Here is a 12890-nt window from a genome sequence, read left to right as displayed (position 1 = left end):
TGACAGCTAGGGAAGTTAATTCTGACGCTGTGTGGGGATGGAATTGGTTTAAGGGTTTATGGCAGAAAGCTGAATACATTGGGTTAATTGCTGTCTCAGCACTGGCCATGATTTTATTTATGCTGTGTACAGTATGTGGCCTTGTGTAGTGGGACTGATTAGAAGAGCTGTAAATTCAACCATGAAATCCTCAGTAGTTCATAAGATGGTTATGTACAATGCCTTGTGTGAAAGTAAGAATAATGTAAGTTTTTCTGATGTAGATGGTGAAGCCAAAGAGATGCTAAAATCTGACACCTGCAGCAGCTCTACAGAAGAAGAGCAGTGAGTAAGCATTACATGCTGTAGAATAAATAGGGTCTAAAGCAGGTAATTGTCCGTGTTACGAGATGATGCAACCCGAAGGAAAGATAAGAAAGTTTCTTCTGTTTGAATATCACACTAAGATTTTTACCTATAATCAAATATGACAGTTATTGTTTTCTTTATAGCTTGCTTATATGTTAGGAATGATTATTTTCCATTAAACAAAAAACTCCAAATGCTTTTTTTCACCCTTATGAAAGTGATGTAAACTATAAGGTAATGTGTTTGAAAATTGACTTGCATATAAAGCAATATAAGTGATCAATAATGATCAAAAGGGAGGAGTGTTATGGAATTTTTTAACTTTGTTAATTTTGCATTGATTGCATTAATCTTATTTAAGTACATATTACATGGCATATAACTGTTGAATGTAACTTGTGCACTTAACTGCTTTAGGTTGAAAAACAACATTTAAGGGGAAACTGTGTATCAGGGCCAGGCAGTTTTGAGAGTAACCAGACATCTACCATGTAATGTGGAGCGATGTACATGTGTTATGGGGTGATGTGCACTGAGCAACATGATTGGCTCAAAGGTTCTAATCTGTCCCTCAGTGTATCTTTTTACATAGTATAAAAAGTGGGCTGTGAGTCTCTGTTATCTCTCTGCACACAGAACCAAGCTCTGTGTAAACAAGATCATTCTCTGCAGAGAAAGCAAGACAAAGACAAAACTCTGTTTGGTTTTTCATTCTCGGTCTCTACAAATTATTGAATTAGAATTTCCATGACACAGCATGATTATTGAGATATTTGTGCTTTAAAAAAGGGGAAGAGACTGAAAGAAACTCTGGGTTTACTAAAGAAAACCTGCTCCCAACCAGGTTATGTTCACAGAGTAAGTAGCCATGGTAACTGACTCTGAGTATATGTCACCTCTCTTTTAGAAACAGCTTGACTTGCCCTGCTTTCTAGGGTTTGACAAACCTTCCATTTTTAAAGGTTTTCACTTAACCTCCTTTCTGAAACGGGCCCCTGATGCCAATGGATCTTAGGTTTTATTGACTAAACAAATGTATTTTAGCACATTGTTACAAGTGACAATGAAAACCTAACATTAAAGTACAAAGAGTCAAGAGCCCAACTAGTCAAGTCAAGTCGTCACCTATATTTATCTAGTGCTTTTAACAATACAGATTGTGTCAAAGCAACTGTACAAAATTAAATAGGAAAATAGTGTATCAATAATGCAAAATGACAATAGTAAACACTCATTTTTCAGTTAAAGGACGTTCATCACTGAATTCAGTGATGTCATCATCCAGCTCAATTCAGTTTAAATAGTATCTGTGCAATCAAGTCAACGATATTGCTGGAAATGACGGCAAGAAACCAAAACTCCATCGGTGACAGAATGGAGAAAAAACCGTGGGAGAAACCAGCTCAGTTAGGGGGCCAGTTCTCCTCTGGCAAGACGAAACCAGCAGTTCAATTCCAGGCTGCAGCAAAGTCAGATTGTGCAGAGGACTCAACTGGTTCCTGTAGTCTTGTCCCGGTGGCCGTCTGAGACAAGGTTTTTACAGGGTATCTGGGGTTCATCTAGTTGTCCTGGTCTCCACTGACTTTCGGGGCTGTAGAGGTCCTCTCTAGGTGCTGATTCACCATCTGGGCTGGATATGTACTGGATCTGGGTGACTGCAGTGACCATCTGACCTGGATACAGACTGGATCTAGTGGCAAAGTTGACCTCGGAATAAGAGAGAAACAGACTTATATTAAATGCCATTCTTCTAACAATGTAGCAAGAACATCCGGTGTTATGGGAAGTGTTCCCGGTTCCGGTCGACCTAATTAATGCAGCCTAAAAATCCTTTAACAGATTTGAATATTAGAAATGTGTTAGTGTTTAACTAAAGCAAACACTGACCACAATCAGCCATCAGCTACAGTGTCACATCAGACAGATCCCCCGAGGAACAATTGCACTCATTCTCTACTAAAGAAGAGGAAGAATTTGTCACGACACGCACACAGACAGGTAGATCCAAAAGCAGTATGTTTATTGGGGTGATCCAAAATCAGAAAACATCCAGGCAATGGTCAAAATCCAGGTAATCTGTCCAAAACAAGAAACATAGACAACATCCAGAAACACGAAAAAACCAGGGAACCAGGAAAACGCAGGGTGACATTCAACAAGGACTCCGTAATAATGACAGAACAACCAGGGTATTTATACACAGGTGCAAACAATGTAAGTGGTGACAGCTGAATACAATGAACAGTGATGAGCAGCTAAGGCTAGTGGGAAATGAAGTACTGAAGGGGGTGACAATAAGGGGAAGTGAGACCTCTAGTGGACACCCAGGGATACACAAACCAGACACCGTGACACTACCCCCCCTCTAAGGAGCAGCTTCTAGATGCTCCTCAGAACAAACCAAACACAAAACAAAGAGACCAGGAGGGAGGTGGACTGGTGGAGGCAGAACAGGGGGAGGGATGGCGGGCCAGGCCCGTGTAGGGGAACTGGGACCGGCAGTGATGGCTCCCCTGGTAGCCCAGGTGGCTCGGTCAGATCAGGGGCCATGGTGGACCCGAAAGTTCAGGGGACCACGAGGGACCAGGCAGTTCAGGTGGCCACGGTGGACCCGAAAGTTCAGGGGACCACGAGGGACCAGGCAGTTCAGGTGGCCACGGTGGATCAGTCCATTCTCGTTGTGCAGACGGCCAGGGAGGAATTCGCCATTTGAGTGGCCCGAACGGAACCTGCCAATCGGGGAGCCAGTAAGGAGCAGGCTGTGGCGATGGCCAGGTCAAGGCATCGGGAACGGCCTCAGACAAGGGCACCGCCTCGGGAACGGCCTTGGACACGGGTATCGCCTCCGGAACCATCTCGGGCCCCGCATCGGCCTCCGGAACAGCATCGGGCACCGCCTCGGGAATGGCCTCAGGAACGGCATCGGACAAGGACACCGGCATCGGGCACCGCCTCGGCATCGGGCACCCGCCTCGGGCACCGCCTCTGCCTCGTGCATTGCATCGGGAACCTTGGACACGTCCACCTGGACGACAGCGGCCTGCTCGGGAACGTCCTCCTGGACGGCAGCGGCCTGCTCGGGAACGTCCTCCTGGACGGCAGCAGCCTGCTCGGGAACGTCCTCCTGGCTTTGAGGAACGGCTGACGTCTGTCTCCTCCTCCTGCGGCCTCTATGATGACGTGCCGGTGGCTCCTTGACGGAAGACTCAGGCGTTGAGTCAACCATCCTGTGCTGTGGTGCTGGGCTGGCGGCCATCTTGTGCTGTGGCGCTGGGCTGGCGGCCATCTTGTGCTGTGGCGCTGGGCTGACGGCCATCTTGTGCTGTGGCGCTGGGCTGGCGGCCATCTAGTGCTGTGGCGCTGGGCTGGCGGCCATCTTGTGCTGTGGCGCTGGCTCAGCAGCCGTGACGTGAACACTCCTGGGAACCTCTAGGATCTTGTTCAACCTGGAGAAGTAATTCAAAAATGTCTCAGTGGCCATCTTGGACAGTGGCGCTGGGCTGGCGGCCGTCTGGCCTCGTGGCGTGGGGCTGGTGACCACCTTGTGCTGTGGCGCTGAGCTGGCGTCCATCTTGCCTCGTGGCGCTGGCCCTGGCAGTGGCATCATGGGCAGTGGCGCCACCATGGCGGACGTGTGCTTCTTCTCCCCTCTCCGTCCGCCATGGTGAGACAGTGGCTCTGATCCATCCCACACGAGCCCCGGATCGAAGGGGGGGCCATGGTTGAGAGCGATTCTGAGCCTCCTCTCGACCACTCACTCCTCTGCGACCTCCCCGGGTCCCACGAAAAATGACCAGGCGGGTTCCCTCAAACTCTATCCTTCTCTCCCGCTCGATGGCTGGGGGGAGAAACCTCAAAAAACATACCGCTGGATCTAGGCATGACGGAGTCCTTCTGTCACGACACGCACACAGACAGGTAGATCCAAAAGCAGTATGTTTATTGGGGTGATCCAAAATCAGAAAAACATCCAGGCAAAGGTCAAAATCCAGGTAATCCGTCCACAACAAGAAACATAGACAACATCCAGAACCACGAAAAACCAGGGAACCAGGAAAACGCAGGGTGACATTCAACAAGGACTCCGTAACAATGACAGAACAACCAGGGTATTTATACACAGGTGCAAACGATGTAAGTGGTGACAGCTGAATACAATGAACAGTGATGAGCAGCTAAGGCTAGTGGGAAATGAAGTTCTGAAGGGGGTGACAATAAGGGGAAGTGAGACCTCTAGTGGACACCCAGGGATACACAAACCAGACACCGTGACAGAATTGTATAAACTTGATAAATCATCTAAACAAACAACATGTATGTTAGACCCTATTCCAGCTAAGCTCCTAAAATAGGTGCTTCCAGAAGTCATAGATCATCTTCTAACTATTATTAATTCATCATTATCATTAGGAAATGTTCCCAAAACCTTCAAACTGGCTGTTATTAAACCTCTCTTTAAAAAAACACTTGACCCCAATGAACTAGTTAATTATAATCTTTTTCTGTCAAAGATACAAGAAAAGGTAGTATTCTCACAATTATGTTCCTTCTTAGAGAAAAATGGTATCTGTGAGGATTTCCATTCAGGATTTAGACTGTATCATTGTACTGAGACTGCTCTCATCAGAGTTACAAATGACCTGCTCTTATCATCTGATCGTGGTTGTTTCTCTCTATTAGTGCTACTGTAACTTAGCGCTGTGTTCGACAATTTTGACCACAACATTCTTTTGAACGGACTAGAAAACTTTGTTGGCATCAGTAGAAGTGCATTAGCATAGTTCAAATCGTACTTATCTGGCCCCCATCATTCATAGCAGTGAATGAAGAGGTATCATATCGATCACAAAATTGTAAGTATGGAGTACCTCAAGGCTCAGTACCAGAGTATGTGAGCGGAGCGTGGAGGTGAGCGGTGTGATTTTGATTGGAGCTAGGAGCGGATTTTTCAAAAGTCGGCGCGTCATGGTTTTCACTCGCTCCAAGAGCGCTCCACCACCACTCCATCACGAGGACAATTTATGCCAGTGGCCCATAATAAAACTGAATATTTAGCAAGAATTCACATGTTAAACATATTTAGCTATAGCTTGATACAGATGGAGCTCTCAAATCAGAAGGTTATAATGATGGCAATAGCCGAGCGGGAAGATACAGGCTAGTTCTCAAGGAGTTTGTCTGTTCCTTTTACTGAATATTTTCGGGTTAAAGCATGATTTAAACATGTACAGCACATTCACACCCAATCGCTTTCACAATAATGCATTCAAACAAATGCAATCTTACGATGCTTCTTCATCTGTAGCTATCTGATTTTGAATGAGCAGAAATCTGTAAAAAAAAAAGCATCGATCCGTAGATAAAATAACTGACAAAAATGTACTGTTAATTTGCACAGCAGAAAGCAGCAATTATACCTTATAATGCTGGCAACCATGTTATTACTGTAGTTGGCATGTGGTAGGAAAAAAAGTTTGCACATAATAGCCTAAGCCACTTTGAAACTCTCCTGTTATTTTATTTATTTAATTTTTTTATTTTAATATAGGCTACGTTATGAACATAACATTTCAAACATACTGAAATACTTTAGCCACGGAGCGAAGGCGGAGCGGTGTTTCTGGTATCTGTGAGCACAGAGTGCAGTGGGAGCGGGAATTTTTTTTAATTTTCTCATCTTTGTAATTTGTGTGTAGTATAGGAGAGGTTTGTGTTACGACTCAAGTTTAGTATGGCTTTAGTGTGGATGGGATTATTCACATGTTGTTATATTTGCGCCGCCTCTACTGCCACGACTCCTAAGAAAACCTGTTTCATTCCGCGTCACCCCATCAAGCTCTCGTTGGATCAGCTCCTCTGCTATCAATGAGAGTAACGTCAGTACTTCCGTAACAGACAATGAAACTTTTTGGATGTTAAAAAAGGTGCGCTCATTCAAAACAGTTGCGTTCGATCCTTGGATGGCTGTGCTGATTTAAATCTAGCAGTTCTTTTGTGTTTGTGTCACAAGTTCAGTGATGCAGGTAAAAGCCTCCAAAATTGTGTTTAGAACTTGCTCTGGGAGGCTGGAGGGCTCCTGTCGAGTGGCCAGAGGTGCAGGGCCCATAGGTCGGGCAGAGGGTGCCAAATTGTCCTGTTTGCCTGAGAGAGGAGTTTCCATCTCAGTGGAACAGGCCAAGGGGCAGCTATCAACAGCTGAGTCAGCTCTGATAGCCATGGCTGGTTCTTCCAGTAGGGGGCCACAAGAAATGTGAGAGCAGGGCTGTTCAGTGAAAGGCAGTCCACAAGTGGAGAAGAGCAAGACTCATGCTCGAGTGAGCATTCTGTCTCAGTAAGCGCGCAGCTCACTGCCCATCTGCGGTGGATCCTAGTGCAACGGAGAGAGAGCACGCAGGCACAGTGCCGGCATGTGATCGCTCAAACCCAGTAGCTTAGCTCCCTGACTCCGCTGTTTCTCTCTCTGAGGCTCACTGAGAGAGGAGAAACGGGAGAGCGGGGCTGTCTCCAGTGGAGGAGGTCCACGAGTGGAGAAGAGTGAGACTCATGCTCGAGTGAGCATTCCGTCACAGTGAGCGTGCAGTCTCTATGTGGGGTCTGCCCAGACAGATGACGTACGCATTGCTCTTCTGTATCTTGCAGGTTTCCCTGCACGGGCCACACTCGCAGCACGACATTTGCAACAACTTCGCTAGAATTTGCTCTTATAGTGCCCATTCTGGCGGGCTTTGGCAGGCGTGGCGGGTTTCGTCGCCATAGGCTCATGCAGCTCTGCTGCCTAGCCATTGGTTCTTTTTTAATACGCTGCATGAACCAATGGCCGTGCAGCTTTACTGCGTGATTGAAAAAGGCTTCAATTCAGGAGAAAAAAAGTTTTTTCCCATATGCGTCGAGTAAGACGGAGTATGATTGTTGTATCGAAAGGGAACTAGATGCGGGCTCTCGAATAGGCCTAATTATACAAATGAACTGCCTGTCCTCTCACTCTGATATTGCTTGTACGCACTCAGACTGTGTGCAATCGCGATCTCTCCATGCTTTTAAATAAGTAGAAATTATTTCTCTTTGCTCCTGGATTAAACTTTGTCAAAAGTTATCAACCATTCAGAATAGATCCACGCCTGACCGGTGAAAATCCTACTGGAAATTTTATTGGCTGTAAGTGAAATGCACCAGAAAGTCTTTCAACAATCAAAGATGGGACTTTAATTTCTTTACAATGTAAGTTTATGCTAGAAATGTTTTGGAATGGGCCCAGGTCAGGAAGCAGACAGACCATCTGCTAGCTGCCTCATGTCACAGAAATCAGTTACTTCTTAGCACATAGAGACTCTTTCACCTAGATATCCCACTATAGCGACTGTGTCTGTTCCCCGAACAAGAAAATACAAAAACCGTCCAAACCAATTTAAGAGTAATAATTTAACTGATGTTCAACAAATTAAAAAAAAAAAAAAAACAATTTAATACGGATAAACAAATGATAAACCTTAGCTTATTGAATATCAGGTCCCTTCCTGTGAAAGCACCTTTTGTAAATGATATGATCACCAATCGTAACCTAGATGTGCTCTGTTTGACAGAAACCTGATGATTACATTATTTAAATTAAATGAGTCTACACCCCAAGATTACTGTTATAAACATGAGCCACGTCCAAAAGGTAAAGGGGAAAGTGTTGCTTCAATTTATAAAAATGTTTTCAGTATTTTTCAGAGGGCGGGTTTCAAGTATAACTCGTTTGAAGTAATGGTGCTTCATATAACATTATCCAGAGAAACACATCTTAATGATAAATCCCCTGTAATGTTTGTACTGGCTACTGTATACAGGGCTCCATACAGACTTTAATAAAGAATGTTCTGATTTTATATTCAAGTTAGTGCTGGCTACAGATAAAGTTTACATTGTTGGTGATTTTAATATCCATGTTGATAATGAAAAAGATGCATTGGGATCAGCATTCATAGACATTCTGAACTCTATTGGGGTTAGACAACACGTCTCAGGACCTACTCAATGTCGGAAATCATACTCTAGATTTAATAATGTCACATTGAATTGATGTTGATGGTGTTGAAATTATACAGCCCAGTTATCAGATCAGATAAAACTGTAAATTCTACTCCTTGTTACAAGTCTTCTACCCTTACCAAAAAATAGTATACTTCAAGTTTATTTTATTAAGTATACTTAAGTAAAGTTCAAGTATATTTTTAAGTATACTTTATGTAGCAAGTATCCAAATATCATTGTTCTAGTAGTATTCTTGTAAGTATACTGTTTCAATACTCCTTGGGACTAAATTGGCCCACTTTCTAGTATATAAAAGTATACTTTTAAGTTTACTTTAAGTATAACAGTAGTAAATTTGGAGTACACAACTAGTTTACCTAGTGTACCTAGTACCATACCTGTGTTTGTAGTTTGTACTGCAATTATACTAAAAGTGAACTTACAGGTATACTGATAGTTTACTAATTAAATACTTTGTGCACTTTGAAGTAACAGTTTAGTAGTTTTATACTGCAAGTATACTCATAAGTTTTCTTTAAGTGAACTTTACATCATACTTTAAGTATACTACTATGTTCCTATTTAGGTTTTCATTTGTATATATTTTGTTATATGAATATCTGAACATACAAAACACCCCAAGAAAGAACAGGGTATCTGCTTGTAAACAAAATCATTTTATTCTAGCTTCATGCATTCTTTTTTTAAACACTTTTTTTTGGGTATTTTTTGTGGGTATTTTTGATATGAATTTTTGTAATGAAATTTTGTAAAAAGATTTTGAATTGGATTATGAATTGTAATCAAATCATAGATGGAGCTGATCAACACCCCAAAGGTTGACTGTAATTATTACCTCTTCATCGGTCGACATTTTATTCCATAACAGTTTTGATGCTGTTTCATGTCAGAAGATCGTGTTAGATTGACGGTGCATTCCAAATGGGAAATAACGCCCTCCGAAGGGTACTTCTGAGTGAAAACAATCATGCCCACCATATTGAAGGATCGTTCCAAACAGAAATGCTCAAAACTGGCCACTTCAAAGGGCCCATTGGAATGAAGGATTTCGGGAGGGTACAACTGATGGACACTTAGGGCACCCATGATCCTTTGTGCAGATTCTTTGCATGATGACGGTGCCTCTGTGTGGGCATGTGATGATGCAGAAGGGCACTTCAAGAAACAGTTGTTTGATCCCCTACACCCTTCAACCCTTCAAAGCTCTCACTCCGGAGGGTAAACCCTTTGAAGGGATTAGGGCATAGGGATGAGAAGTATATGTGTGTTCATTCAAATAAAGGTTTTCCTATGAATTAATTAGAGAAGAGTCCGTTTTTATGGCCATCATGTGTCTGTTTTAGAGAGACTTGAGTAAGAATTGCTTTGCCCGTGTTCCTTTGAGCAATAAAACTAGTGTTATCAGATGGTTTATCTTTGGTTTGCCATGGAACCAGAGGCCTGTTCTGCCCTTTTGAGGTGTTAGTTGCATTTCGGGGGAAGGGTCCATAGACCCTCATAGTTGGCCCTTTGGTAAGGTGAGGGGGCTTTAGATATTATTTGTCAAATATAACAAATAGTTGTGTGTCTGATTGGTCCAAATGCTACAATAGTATACATTTTCTGAAGGTCATAAAGTGCTTCTTATATTAAGAGTTTTACAAGTGATTGTAAAATGAATTTAAATACATTCACTTAAAGAGTCTGTTCACACAGGTGCGCCAATGGTGGGAAATTGTCTTCCACTTAGATCCAAACAATATTGTACCATACTTTTATTCTATTCTTTTGTACTGTACGGAAGAAACAAAGTCACACTTATTTGGAAAAATATGGAATCATAAGTAACATCAATAAGTAAATGATGAAGGAATTTACATTTTTGGGTAAACTATCCTTTTAAAAATGTATGACTACACATGAAACATGACAGCAAATGTTATTTATTTTAAAGAAAAATACAACAAGTGCTCATTTACACATTAAAACAATCTAGTGTTACTGTTGAAAAAGATAAAACGATTAATGGGTTAGTTCACCCAAAAATTAAAATTAGGCTGTGTTTTACTCACCCCCGAGGCATCCTAGGTGTATATGACTTTCTTCTTTCAGACAAATCAAGTCGGAGTTATATTAAAAATCGTCTTTGATTTTTCAAGCTGTTTCATGGCACTCAGTGGGTGTTGCATTGCTTCAGTCCAAAAGACATTAAATAAAAAGCACCCTTCCATAAAAAAAAGTGTCTCACATGGCTGCGGGGAGTGAACAAAGGCCTTTTATAGCGAATTGATAAGTTTTTGTGAGAAAAATATCCATATTCAAAATGTAATAATCACTTAAATCTAGCTTGTGCCAACAGTTGCACACAGAAGCAGTTCCGGGAGCATGACGTATGGAGGTCAGGGTTGCGCATGTACCGGTGAGTCTCATGAAAACCAACGTTTGTTTACAGGATCAAAAGAAGCAAAGTTTCTATAATTAATCTCCTCTTGGCTTATATCAAAATACTCTGACATTCTTCTTTACAAATCCACGTGTGTCACTTCTGAGCTGCGCATGCACAAAGCTGACTTCATATGTAATTCCCCCGGAACTGCTTCCGTTTACAACACTGAACGCAAGCTAGATTGTAACATGTTATCACGTTTTGAATATGGCTATTTTTCTTACAAAAATGCATCGATTCACTACAGGAGGCCTTTGTTCACCCCCCGGAGCCGTGTGAGACACTTTTTTCATGGAAGAGCGCTTTTTATTTCATGTCTTTTGGACTGAAGCAATGCAACACCCGCTGACTGCCATTAAACAGCTTGAAAGATCAAAGACCATTTTTAACATAACTCCAACTGGATTAGTCTGAAAGAAGAAAGTCATTTACACCTAGGATGCCTCGGGAGTGAGTAAAATGCAACCTAATGTTCATTTTTGGATGAACTAACCCTTTTATACAATTTGGGGTTGTAAAACATGTTGATAATAATGTCTTAACGTAAACCAGTTGAACAGGTAATCTAATGTACAGGTTTGCTTGAATACATATACATATTTTTATAAGTTTTTGAAAAATAATACTTTCATTCAACAAAGGGGGATTCTATTTAACAAAGAAGTACAGTAAAGCATAAATAATCATAAGGATTTATGTTTTTAATTAACACACATTTTTCTTAATAGACTGAAGTAAAGGCTGCATTTTAACGATTGAATTCATAATGGAACAATGGATTACATAATAACAATGGGGAAATTTTTTTTATTTTAGACAATACTAATAATTTAGATTATTAGTGTTTTAAATGCTGGTTGCAGGGGTGAAAATTTTCATTTGTATGTCTGTTTGTTTCCAAAAACATAAAAATGTCTTAGTGATTCCAAATTTTAGTGGAAGTACCACAAATACTTCATAAAGCTATTTGAAGATCCCTGAAGTTAATTGAGCAAATAAAGCACTGATCAGACAGAGAGCAGCTCTCCTGTCATCAAAACAAGACAGTCCAATCGGATTAGACTTTCTTACAAAATGTCATTAGCCCTTTATCAGGAATTCTTTTTACACAGTGTGATTAAAACAACAGACAGATTTTTTTGTTTGTTTGTTTCATTTTGCTAATGCGGAGAGACAATTGTAAGATTTATGTACTTTGTGTGGACTATAATGATGAAGCACAAATTATTGCTCGATGGCTGTTACACACTAGCTTTCAATAAATGTTTCATTTTCAAACAGTCAAGCAGTGTAAAAATGGAAATGGACACACAAGTGTCAGTCAGTGTAACCCTGGAGTCTGGGTCAGAGTCACGTTGACATTCTCAGCATCTCATGACGTAAGCTCTCTGTCGTCATTTAAAGTGTTCCTGTAAATACAATCCAGCCTGCACCTCTGATCAGAGATGAATTAAATCATAAAATAAAATGGACTCAAACTGGGATGCAAATAACTTAAACAACACAAACAGTTTACCGACCTTACAATTTTACCATGATCAAATAGGTGCATATACACAAACTATATTACATATCACAAATATTACAAACTTTTAAATATTATATAAAATGATATTACATAATTTCTATTTAAATACTGAAAAGATTAAAGAAAGTATTCCTTGGCCATAAAAACTGATAATTAAACACAAGTTTTGTAGGTTAATATAAAAAATAATAATAAAAAAAATACAGCAGTGAATTAACATGCAATTCATCCGATGCCAAGGCTTTAGTATTTATAGACTAAGTCTTTGGACCGTCAATGGAAGTAGTGATTACTTTCCTCCACTCATCCCTATCATGGCGGTCATAGTTCAAAAGCAGTCAGACTCAACAGGCTTTAAATAGCATGCATTTTTGAGAAAGGACACCCACTTTAAACCCAGCCATAAAGGTCAGAAATCATTGGCAGCTCTGTCCACACATGCACTCACATGGGAGGCCTGACTGGAACAGAACCGGGGTGAGCCCTGCTACTTCCCAAGGTCAGAGACGGGTCGACAGCCCAAGATGAATTGAGTGATTGAGCTGGCACTGCAGG

Source organism: Cyprinus carpio, chromosome B20, assembly GCF_018340385.1.
Source record: "Cyprinus carpio isolate SPL01 chromosome B20, ASM1834038v1, whole genome shotgun sequence".
Classification (NCBI taxonomy): domain Eukaryota; kingdom Metazoa; phylum Chordata; class Actinopteri; order Cypriniformes; family Cyprinidae; genus Cyprinus; species Cyprinus carpio.
Note: the sequence above shows the minus strand (reverse complement) of the source record.